At 43.4% G+C, this 13,093-nt stretch overlaps 1 protein-coding gene across 1 annotated transcript in view; it reads left to right on the forward strand.

Moving 5' to 3' along the window:
- Positions 1–7,848: 7,848 nt before the first annotated feature.
- Positions 7,849–13,093, forward strand: part of LOC120989266 (prostaglandin reductase 1-like) — an 87,170-nt gene continuing 81,925 nt past the window's right edge. The window contains exon 1 of the mRNA XM_040417256.1: positions 7,849–7,876. The gene's annotated coding sequence lies outside the window, so the exon portion shown is untranslated. The remainder of the gene's footprint in view (positions 7,877–13,093) is intronic.

Here is a 13,093-nt window from a genome sequence, read left to right on the forward strand (position 1 = left end):
GCAGGCAGCTGAAGCTAGTGCTAATTATGAATGTACTGTGAGGTGTAATACTGAGCTGCGCAAAGAGAATGAATGGTTGTCTGAAAGCCTGACGCATGCACAGGGTGCTGTAAGGGAATTGTCTGCTCTCTGCAGGAGGACAGAGGATGAGCATTCTCAGTGCTTAGTGCAGCCAGAGGCATTGAAGCAACCGTTAGAGAGTAATGTGTCTAGGTCTAGAGGAAATGTATTGGCTGTAAGCATGGAGAAGTCTGAGGACTGTGGGTTGCATAGTGGATCCGACTTAGGGATGGAGATGGACAATGTGTCGGACCCTGGAGTTGGAAGTGTAAACACAATGCCAGAAGATTCCTCAAATGAGTCCGTGGTAAGTGGATTCAATACAGATAGTAGTGTAGGATCTAGTCATGCTAGGATGATTAATATTGTGCAGCAAATCAAATCACCATGTGCCCAGAGAAGGTTGTGTGCAGGGAGACAAGCTATTCGTTGTTTTGCATGCAGGAAATACGGGCACATTGCACGATATTGTAACGTTGCTAATGGCAACAGACACAGGTATGTTAAGTACCCCAGAACCACACCTAGAAGTAAAGTGGTTTATTCAGCAAGGTGGGGTAATGGTCCCAGAGATGGTTCTTTGCAAAGGCAGAGAACCCAGGGACAGTCAAGGTCATTGATCAATGAAGCAGATTTTAAATCCCAATATGAACGGTTAAATTCTGAAAATGTGAAGCTCAGAGAGGAAAGGGATCGGTTCCTGGAATTCAGTAGAGTTTCAAATTTTTGTGTGCCATAGAAGGGTAAATTAAGGTCTTTGTAAACCATCTTACTGTTTGTATTTACAGAAAATGGAGGAACTCTGAGACTTAATTTAAAGAGGATCTTTCACCTGGAAAAACATTGTGAACTAAGTATCCTGACATATATAGGGAGAAAAAAACCTCCCAGGCTGTGAGCTGTGCGCTGCGATTGGCCAGTGCTACAGCCTAGGAGAAGGAGACGCCCACAGAACAAGGGCAATCTCCGCCTACTATAACTTACTGAGCGAAGATACCGGAGGGCATAATGGGAGAACGGAGCGGCGCCCAGGGATAATAGTAAGTGCAGTGAGATCCCTGGGCGCCGCTGTATATGTCATGATACTTAGTTCACAATGTTTTTCCAGGTGAAAGGTCCTCTTTAAATAGATTTTTCCCTTCCCCTAAAAAAAAAAAAAAAAAAAAAAAAAAAAAAAAGGTTTTGGGACCTTGTAATGTTAAATCCTGCTTCTTGGTCTGGGGCTGGGCAAATTAACATTTAAATGGCTGGGTGGGTAGAAATTCTCCTGCTCATAGTTTTATTGATTTGTTAATTCAGGCCTATACAGTTGTATGTTTTCCAAAGGATTTTTGTTTTTTTGTTTTTTGTATTTGAGGTTTGGTTTTAAGTAAAAAAAAATATTTTATTTTTTTACTGAATCTCAATGTAAATAGCAAGACTTCCTGTAACTGAAGTTTTCCACGTTCTCTTTTATTAACCCATTTTTATTTTTTAGGTTTTTATTGATGTAATCAAGTTTTTTTTTCAGTTTTTCCTTTTTACTAACCCATTTTTATTTCTAGTCTATTATTCAGTTTTTCCTTTTTCATATTTTGCCGCTTTTCTCTTTCTTTTAATATTTCTCTTTCTTTCCCTCTCTCTTCTCTGTAGATTTGGTTGGGAGTACCCCTGAATTCAAGGGTTGCTGCTGAGCGATAGGTTTTTGATCAGTCACTGCAAAAAGGGCTTCGTATGCTGTTCAGCTTCACTATATAGAATAATATAGGCAAAGGAAAGTGAGTTGATGAGCTTTTTTTTAAGGAGACAAGGTGATATACAGGGTGGGCCATTTATATGGATACACCTTAATAAAATGGGAATGGTTGGTGATATTAACTTCCTGTTTGTGGCACATTAGTATATGTGAGGGGGGAAACTTTTCAAGATGGGTGGTGACCATGGCGGCCATTTTGAAGTCGGCCATTTTGAATCCAACTTTAGTTTTTTCAAAAGGAAGAGGGTCATTTGACACATCAAACTTTTTGGGAATTTCACAAGAAAAACAATGGTGTGCTTGGTTTTCACGTAACTTTATTCTTTCATGAGTTATTTGCAAATTTCTGACCACTTATAAAATGTGTTCAATGTGCTGCCCATTGTGTTGGATTGTCAATGCAACCCTTTTCTCCCACTCTTCACACACTGATAGCAACACCGCAGGAGAAATGCTAGCACAGGCTTACAGTATCCGTAGTTTCAGGTGCTGCACATCTCGTATCATCTGAAGGCAATCGTCTATGCTGTGAAGATACGAGATGTGCAGCACCTGAGACTACGGATACTGGAAGCCTGTGCTAGCATTTCTCCTGTGGTGTTGCTATCAGTGTGTGAAGAGTGGGAGAAAAGGGTTGCATTGACAATCCAACACAATGGGCAGCACATTGAACACATTTTATAAGTGGTCAGAAACTTGCAAATAACTCATGAAAGAATAAAGTTACGTTAAAACCAAGCACACCATTGTTTTTCTTGTGAAATTCCCAAAAAGTTTGATGTGTGAAATAACCCTCTTCCTATTGAAAAAACAAAAGTTGGATTCAAAATGGCCGACTTCAAAATGGCCGCCATGGTCACCACCCATCTTGAAAAGTTTCCCCCCTCACATATACTAATGTGCCACAAACAGGAAGTTAATATCACCAACCATTTCCATTTTATTAAGGTGTATCCATATAAATGGCCCACCCTGTATATCACCAGGGCATACCAATAGCTGTGTGAGTAACCCCTTTCCCCACAGGATTACTGTGTGTTTGTTTCCTGTGCGCACATTCCACTCCAGGTCAATTGGAAGCCCTATCCTGTGGTCAGGTCACTATTCAGAGCCAAAACCGAGGCTGGTATATCTCATTAGGAGACTCAGAGGGCCGCCGTGTGTCGGCGAGAGCCCTTTTCCTCACACTGTTACTCCTTTTCCTGAGGTCTAACTAGGGTGAACGGAGTCCGTGTGTCGGTGCCAGAAACTCTAGGGCAACTCAGAGGCGAACGAAGGGGAGTAGCAGCCGTCCAGGCATGTGTCGCGGGACAGTCCAAGCGTGTGTCGCGGGACACTGTAGGTGGACGCACCTACTTTTAGAAGGCTCGAGCATGGGTTTAGGGAAATCTAGGGAACAGAAGGGTACCACTTCTGACTATAAGAAAGCCAAGCAGTACATGAAATCCATCTATGGAGGAGGAGTGTTAAGCCCCTCAAAGATTGGCACCAAGGGACTGTAGGTTCAGAGTGGACCATCCCCAAAGAAGGGACCTTTGAGGTCTGGATTGGGAAAAAGTTTGTCCGTGAATTCCCCACTAGACTCCAAAGACATGGTTCCCTCCAGAAAGCAGAACTGTGGCTGCACGAATCCATCGATCTCCAGCAACAGGGCATTCAAAAGTCCCAGACAGTGCGAACAAACACTGTCATGTGCTCCCGTCCCGCTAAGACTGCAGAGTCCAAGAGAAGCGCTTTTCTCTTTCTCTCTTTCTCTCTCTCTCTCTCTCTCCCTCTCATCCCTCCCTCATCTCTCCATCTAACCTTGAGACGATGCACCATGTTTAATCCAGCTTCTCTTCGTCCTGGTTTTAAGGACGATGAAAAGGGGGGAAAGTGGTGCTGAAAACAACGATCTTCAAACTTTTTACTAACCATTCTAACCTCTCAACTGTCAATCAATTTTTAACCTAGTAGGGAATTACGTTGAGAACCATCACGACTACCATTTCTTTGACGGTACTTGGGTCAGATTTTTGCAAATAAGGTAAAAATCACGGCCAATCCATGGCCTGAATGTTCCGCTGTAACCCTTTTATTCCATCAGGTATGCCCCCAGGCAGCCCCACGGGTTATCACCCGATGTCCACCACCGGGTTTGGGAGTTTCTCCCGGACCCAGACTCAATAACCAGTGTTCATTCTAGTCAACCAGGTGATTGGGTCATGCTAAAGAAACATCCGAGGACGGGATATCTTGGGCCATTCCAGGTGCTGCTGATGACGCCAACCTCTCTGAAGTTCAAGGGACGAGACAACTGGATCCACAGCAGTTATTCTAAGAAGCTGCTCAACTAAGTCAAAGAATGAAGAGTATCACTTTTGTTTATTTGTTACAAGGAGTCATTTGTTGGTAGCACATAACGATACATTCCTAGAGGGTAATATCAGCTATAGGTTTAATATTAGCTCTGGCTCCTCGCTTGTTAATCCTGTATGGGTGTCCGGGCAGCTAGGTGACCCGTAGATGTGGTATGGTTATGCCTGGCTAGCAGACACCATTGACAAGGGTCAGGCCCATACTGACAGGAGCAGGGCAGAGGCAGAGCTATGACTAGTGAGGGTCGGAATCCTTTTTAAAGCATCTTGGGAGGTCTTGGGGCTCACTGGATTTCCATTGGATCCGGGCGAAAGGAAATAGGACATGTACTTATGTGTTTTTGGTTTCCATTCCTTCTATACGCTGGAGTGAGATGTTCCTAATGTCTAATCGACCGAGTTACTGAATCCCGAACAGACAAGACGCCCTGAAGACCAAACCATGGACCATATGCAGAGGATTCCAAACCAGCCTGCGACCAATGCGAAACGCCACCTCCTGAGTCACTTCCCGAAGAAAAGAAGCTACGTGTCAAGATTGACTTTCTGTTTTCCATCATCTGTTTTGTTTTATGGATTCAGGACTTTTCGTAGACAAGACAGTTTTTTTCAAAGAAGAAGATCGAGATTCATTGAGGGACACTGGGGAGCATATGACAAAGAGGAAAGACTGTTGAGGAAATTTTATTATGCAGAGAGTGAAGAGGGTGCAGATAGAGAGGATGAGGAGGGTGCAGAAGCGGAAGGCTGAGTGAGCCACTCAACCAAGTCTGGTGCATGCTTTGACGTAATCGCACGCACCTTCTGCAATTTCCCACTTAGGCTCCGGCCTGGTGCACCTACCCGACCCCTACCATCCCTGCGGAATGGCCTGCCTCTTCCTCTGCCTGTCATTTTCAAAATGACCCTGTGACAAAAGTCCCGATAGAAGAGCAGTATTTGTGGAAGTAGGTATATCACACCTGTTGTGGAAATTTTATTATGCAGACATTTTATCTTAGGATGTGTGTGTGTGTGTTTTTATAGATTCTCATCTGTCTCCCTGTGTCGGATTTAAACGAAGAACGCTTTAGCAGAGGGTACTTGGGTTGAATCGGGACCAGTGGTAAAACCGTCAGTATGAAAACCTTCTCATGGGCTTGGAGACGTGTTCTCAGTGTGTAGGGGGGCATTTGCCGGTTTGTGAGCACTAAGTACAATGCACTGGGCTTCTTACCTTCAAATGTCTATACACATTAGAGAAGTGTAGTCTGCATAATGAGAGATACATATTATACCTCTGCTGCGGCTTCGCTATCCCTTTCTGGATACATATCTGCTTTTAAGACATGCATATCTGCCTTGTCGGTATACTCGTACCGTATACTGACAATAGCCGTAGCAATGTCTCGCAGATAATCTCAAACCTATAAGAACCAGTAGAATGATCTTCACTAGATACTGGTCACTTTGAGCAGTATTGAATGGGATCCATGCTGACAGTGATGGGGGATGGGCGGCCACCTGGCTGATCAGACAATGGACATGACTCATCCTTCCTTATACAGGGATGGGGTGTGTGCATTGAACTGTCCAGCCATGTTGATGCCCTCCCCTGTCCTTTGACAAGTACCCGAACTATCTCATCTTCCTGTGTCATCACTTCCTGTATCCTTGTTACATGAAGTAAGTGGTCAGGTGATGGGCCAGCCCCTTTCTATTGTTACTGTGACTAAATAAATGGTGAGCAGACTGTGGAGGAGGGGCAGTTGCTCAGCAGAACTTAACATGAAAACACCTTTGGCTGACTGCGGTTAAGAGATTTGCCTGTCCTTACACAAAGACATTTGAGAGCGGATTTCTAATATTAATATTTCTACAACACACCCCTGCCTCAATCAGTAGAAATTATTTCTTCAAATAGCGTTTGTCACTCTGTGTAGATGCGGTAACGCAGCAAAACCGCAGACAAATGCTGCACTACCTAAATGCACTAGATAGAACGTATATTATTGGTATATAGCACCCCTGCTTAAATCAGTTTTTTTGGGGGGGCAACTGGTAAATCACACCAGTAGAAATTATTTGTTCCCATAGCGTTTGTCACTCTGTGTGGCTGCAGTATCGCAGTAGAACCGCACACAACTGCTGCACAATACAATTGCACTATAATATACTTTCTATGTTAGAAAGTATAATATTAGTATATTACACCCCTCAGTAAGTCACACCTATTGATAGCACACCTATACCAGTCCTTAAAAGGACTTTTGTGGCCCTATTAGCTAGCGTTTTGTGTCCCTAACAGCCTGTCCCTGCTCCACACAGCATCCTCTCTCTACACTGGCAAAAGACTGAATGTAAAATGGCGGCCAGATCAGATTTATTTATAAGGTAGGGGGTACTGTATGTCCATGTGCAGAAACGTCTCAATTGGCTGTCCTGTACCACCTGATGGATGTGTCATGGGTCAAAGTTCTTCACAATGTAAAAGAATATGGCGGGCGTGAATATTCGCATGTTCGGCGAATCGTGAACGCTCAAAGTTCGCCACGAAATGACCGCCGGGCGAACCGCAAGGCCATCTTTACTGGTATACAGTATATTGGTGTGTACAATATGTTCACTGCTAGTATATACTGTATTTATGTGTGCTGGTGAACATTGTATTGGTGTATGTGATATGTTCACTGCTAGTATATATTTATGTGTGCAATATATTCACTGCTAGTATACAGTATATTTGTATGTGCGATATGTTCAATGCTGGTATATATTTATGTGTGCAATATATTCACTGCCGATCTATAGTATATAAGTGTGTGTGCAGTATTTTCACTGTTTGTATATATTTAGGGTATGCTACACGGTGATACTGGTTGCACAGCCAGGATCGTAGAGTGGTGGTGATTAGTGTTGAGCGAACTTCTGTTTTAAGTTCGGCGTCTAAAGTTCAGCTTCCGGTTAGCGGAGAATCCCGATATGGATTCCGAATTCCGTTGTGGTCCGTGGTAGCGGAATCAATAATGGTCGATTATTGATTCCGCTACCACGGACCACAACGGAATTCGGAATCCATATCGGGATTCTCCGCTAACCGGAAGCCGAACTTTAGACGCCGAACTTAAAACAGAAGTTCGCTCAACACTAGTGGTGATCCCATAGAAATGTATGTGATAGCAGAGCGAATCACAAACAAATTCAGCAGTGTTGGATTTTTTGTGATTCGCGCTGCTATCATATACATTTCTATGACATCTCTGTCACTCTGCGATCCTGGCCACGACCAGGGTTGCCGTGTAGATGTACCCTTATGTGTGGGTTACATTCAGTTGGCTACTTGTTTTTCTAACCTTTGATTTAATGGCTAGAATTGGCCTTGGTGTAGCCCAGCCTTTCATGGGTTTTATTGCAAAAAGACCTTCACATGTGACGTTGTCATGTAACCTCAGCCTGAAAATAAATGCTGCATTTTGAATGAAAATTGTATGTAACTTTTTTATGATACAGAAGAACTGCTCAAACCCTGGTGTGAGCATTACTCATGACTGGAGCCTGCTGCCTTCAGTATGGGAGAGGGCGGCCACTGAGCTCAGCTTTGGGAAACTGATTATGTATTAGAGGAGGGGCAGCACACCAGGAAGGGAAGTTGTAAAAAGCGCTTTCTTCTTGGACATTGAACAGTCTGTGGTGACACTTCAGCAGCACAAGGCTTACAGAAGGATTTGAGCTTCACATCCTGCAGGTAAATCTACAGATACTTGGAGACCACTGATGAGAATGCTAGACAGAGACCAGCACCTTCTCCATTCAACTGTGGGCTACACACTGCACCTTCATATTATAGGAGGTGCTGTAATCAATAGCAACCATGGGGTCTGTTGAATATGTACAGGACATGTGCATCTTCACTTGTAAAAGTAACATTTCAGTATGAATTTAGGTGGTGACACATATTTGGAGATCTTCCCTTTCCTGCAGCTCCCAGGATTCATTGCAGTTAGCTCCTGTTAACCCCGTCCTCCCCTGCATAGAAAATAGTCCCTCACATATAGCCCCAGAGATACATAGGGTATGTAATGCCCCCATAATTTTTCTCCTCCTCTGTTTAGAGAGAGAGAGCGAGCTATTTCTCTGAATTTAGAAGTTGGGATGAATAAATGAATGGTGTCTAGGCCACAACACTTGCTTCATATGAGATCACTATGCTAGCAGTGAGAAGGGGAGCAGGGAAGCTACTGAGCATGTTACTCCACCACTAAATGCAGGAGAAGGTGGTCTAGAAGGATAAGACTACTTTCACACCTGCGTTCGGTGCGGATCCGTCCTGGATCTGCACCGATAATGCAAACGCTTGTATCCATTTAGAACGGATCAGTTTGCATTATTCTTTAAAAAATAAACTCTAAAAAAGTCAAAACGGATCTGTCCTGACTTACATTGAAAGTCAATGGGGGACGGATCCGTTTTCAATTGCACCATATTGTGTAAGTGAAAATGGATCCATCCCCATTGACTTGACTTACATTGTAAGTCAGGAAGGATCAGTTTGGCTCCGCATCGTCAGGCAGACACCAAAACGCTGCAAGCTGCGTTTTAGTGACCGCCTAAAAAACGCAATGGAGACCAAACGCAGCCAAATTAATGCGTTCTGAACGGATCCTTATCCATTCAGAATGCATTGGGGCTGAACTGATCTTTTTTGGGCCGCTTGTGAGAGCCCTGAAACAGATCTCACAAGCGTACCCAGAAACACCAGTGTGAAAGTAGCCTGAAGAAAATGGTATGTACGTCAATAACCTTACAATGTTTTTATTTCATGTGTATTGCGATATTTCATTTGAAATGCCTATTTAATTGCATAGTAATGCTTTTTGTGGGATAACATAACATCCTCGGGATCTAGCAGATTCTGCATGTGTCCATCTGCTTCTCCTTATTCACAAAAGTGGCCAATATGTCTGCACACATGTGGTCTACCCACCTCGAAAGTTATTAAAGGGGTTCTCTGGGCCCTCTTTTAGTCTGCGTTCACATCTGAAGAAGTTGCTTGGGGGAGGGGGGGGGGGGCTCGTGGGGGCCATTCAAAAAATTTCTGCAGGGCCCAGTCATTTCTGGTTACTCCATTGACCCACAGAATATTTTTTCAACAATATTTACTCCTGTATCTAGGACTAAATGTTGGTAAATCTATCGAGGCCTATATCCGGTCTCTGACACCGCAGTGCAACTTTTTATTGTATTTTTTCTGCCACACAATGGAGTAGCACCGTTTGTAATTGACCCCAATTGAGCAGTACTTGCCCTTCAGTCACTCTGCTGATTCTTTGATCACGGCTGGGATCATGTAACTGGCTGAGGGCTCTTCCTTTGACATTGCAACCGAATGTGTGCCTATTCAGCTGCATAATGTAGATGTAGCTGAACAGAGAGAAAGAGGGGTCATCTGGTTGTGACATCAGAGGAGGAGCCCACAAACAGTCGCGTGGTCACATGATCTCAGTTGGGATTGCAGAATCGGTGGAGTGTCAGAAGGGTAATTAATGATCAATGTGTCTTCCCCTCACAGGTTAGCTAAAAGAGATGTTTTTCATACAGGCCTGGTCAACCCAAGTTTTTGGACGTTATCCCCTGTCAATAGGATAGAAGATGACTATTAGGCCTCATGCACACGAACGTTGTTTGGGCCCATTCACTTCTACGGGGCAGCAAAAGATGCGGACAGCACTCCATGTGATATCCGCATCCGTACTTCCGTTCCGCAGCCCCGCAAAAAATAAAATAAAAAATAGAACAAGTCCTTTTAGTGTCCATATCACGACAAGGATAGGACTGGTCTATTGAAGGGCCAGACGTTCTATTCCGCCAAATGCGGCATGCACACCGCACACGGCCGGTATCTGTGTTTTACAGATCCGTGATTTGCCACTAATGCAGGGGGTCCTACAGAAGATTGCAATCTGTATTGTCAGTGGTTTTTCACGGACCTATAGGCTTCAATGGGCGTGTTAGGTTCACGTCAGGGACCAAAGTGGCGCATGCTCACGTGATGGAACCACTGATGTGTAAACAGACGCATTAAAAATCAATGGGTACATCGAGGAGAACATGGACCACACACGTCCATGATGCAGTGAAGTGCAAACGGAGGCCTTAGGCTACTTGCACACAAAATTTGTTCAGAATTTCTGCAAGACAGCCCGCATCGGTGTGCAGGTAGCCTTAGGGCACCTGCTCATAAGTGCAGATTTCAAAACAGAAATTCTGCATGGATTTTTGTGTGTATTTCTGCACGTTTCCACACCAAAATCTGCTTGTGTTACTTTGGTTTTTGTTGCAGATTTTATGCAGATCTCAAGCTTTGCATTGCAAAAGTTGAAATCCACACAAAAAAACGCACAAACAACTGACATTCTGAGGATTTCTAAATCCGCATGGCAGGTCAATTTCTGTATGGAAAGAAAAGCTAAATATGCATGGCAGGTCAATTTCTGTACGGAAAGAAAAGCTAAATCCGCACGGCAGGTCAATTTCTGTACGGAAAGAAAAGCTAAATCCGCACGGCAGGTCAATTTCTGTACGGAAAGAAAAGCAAAGTGTACGTCGGATGTTAAATCACATTAAAATTTGTTTTCTGCACGAAAATCCAGGGGGAAAAACTGAGCATAATCCGCAAAGTGTGCAGGTAGCCTTAGTTCTTCATTGACACTGGATGTTTAGGAACAATGGAGGTCATTTCTGAATGTTTTTACTGCAGCTTTTGGTGTAATAATAGTCGTAAGAGGTTTTTTTTGTCTGTGTGACAATATTTACTATCCCTGACACATGGAAAGAGGAGTAAAAACTACTCCAGCCAGAGGATGAAGAAGTTTTTACTCCAGGCGCACGGACTAGAGCCTTATCATACACTAAATGAGGCTCTTTTCTCCGCCAGCGCATTGGGGGAAACGAGGACCAGCATAAAAAGCCGTTCTTTGTAAATGGCTCCCAATATCTTTTTATTTGCTTGAGGGCCTCATCATAGCTGGATTACTAGGCCCAGACAGTCTTTGTCTGTCAGTCTGCTTAGGGGTTCTCATACATTTGTGGTGAGAATTTTAAAACGTAGCGTAGTTTACAAACCCTAGCAGCCTCTGAATGGCTTGTACATCGTCAGGCTTTGGTAAATCTAAAATTGCTCTTAGGGAGAGTTCACATCATCATTATATTGCTGTTCTTCTGAACAGAAAAATACAGAAAAAAAATTGATCCAATAAAAAGACAGAAATTTTTTTTTTTTGCATCCAGTACTTGTACCCCATCCCCCCCAATCCCTTGATGTCCATACAATTTAGATAGCTGAAGGCTAAATGTTCCCTAGGCCGTTGGGTTTCCCTCCCAATATCACCATACGCATGCACACTTACTGAAAGGCCTTATTCACATGTCGGTGATTCACATACGTGCGCTGTCTATGTTCTCCATGTACAGCACACGTACCTATTCATTTTAATGTTTGTATTCACACATCCATGTTTATGTCCGTGGTTTTAGCACGGAAGCATGCCCTATTTTGTCCGTGTTTACAGATCCATCATGTCTTTTATTATCTATGGATCCTTGAAAAACACGGCTGCCATTCATTTTCAGCTGTGGAACATGGACACACGGACCAAACAGGGTATCTTTACAGACATCATCATGGATGAATCACTGACCATCTTAACATGGATTTCATCACAGATATGTGAATTAGGCCTAAGGCTGCTGTTTTGCTGTCTGCAAATTGCGGAAGAAAAAACTAAAAACTGGTACCAGCCATGTGCGTTCCACATTTTGTGGAACGCACACTGCCAGCCCTGTGATAGAAATGCCTGTTCTTGTCTGCAATTGTGGAAAAGAATAGGACATGCTCTATCTTTTTTGTGGGTCCACGGAATGGAATTACGGATGTGGACAGCACACGCATCTTTTGCGGCCCCATTGAAATTAATGGGTCTGCACTAGTTCCGCAACATTGTGAGACTGATGCAGACCCAGTAATATGGTTGCGTGAATGGACCCTTACTAAGAACCCCACTGAAGTTAGGTGCACATAAATGAAGAGACGCACACTTTTTAATAAATTAGGCATGTCTTTCGGCAGGCCATGCAACTGCATGCAAAACAATACCCGCTCTGAGCTATGCCAAGCTGTGTTCTGCTAACAAGGTTAAAGTCACAGGTGAGGTCAGAAATTCTCTTTCCTACTCATACTAGAACCATACAAGTCACTGTAAGACTACCTGCGCACAGTGCAGATTTTGTAAGTAGAAGATCTACATAAAATCAGCATACAAAAAGCAATAAATACTGCACAAAATACTGTGCCAAAATTTTACTTTTGTTAAGCTTGGCAGGATTTCTTCTGTGTTGGGCATTAGATAATGTGAGTGTTTCGGTGCTTTTATTTAAAGAGTCACTGTTTTTTCACACAATTTAATAGAGTATGGTGTAATTAGAAAATTTCTATATCCCTTCATTTAAAAAGTCTGCCTCATCCACCTAAAAAAATTATAAAAATAAATAAAAAGCCATTGCCACTAGGGGTCTCACTTCTACCTAATTTGCAGTCAACTGCCTGTTAGGCACCATTCATCTCCAACAACAAAGACATAGAAGACTGTTCACAGGAAATGGGGGCATGTCAGAGCTAGCTGAGATCCTGAGTCTGAAAAAAGAGCTGCATCTACACAGCTTTTCAAGAGCAGATGAGTAGCCTGTGTGTCTGGTCTGTAAGTGTGTTCTCACCCCCCTCCCCATCTGCACTGTGGGCTACCTAGATGAAGCTAGTTGGAAGTAAGGCCTAGTTCACACGAACGTATGGCTTTTATAGTTTTTGCGGTCCGTTTTTCACGGATCCGTTGTTCCGTTTCCATATGGCATATACAGTAATTGCATAGAAAAAAATTGGGCTGGGCATAACATTTTCAATAGATGGTTC

Source organism: Bufo bufo, chromosome 2, assembly GCF_905171765.1.
Source record: "Bufo bufo chromosome 2, aBufBuf1.1, whole genome shotgun sequence".
Taxonomy (NCBI): domain Eukaryota; kingdom Metazoa; phylum Chordata; class Amphibia; order Anura; family Bufonidae; genus Bufo; species Bufo bufo.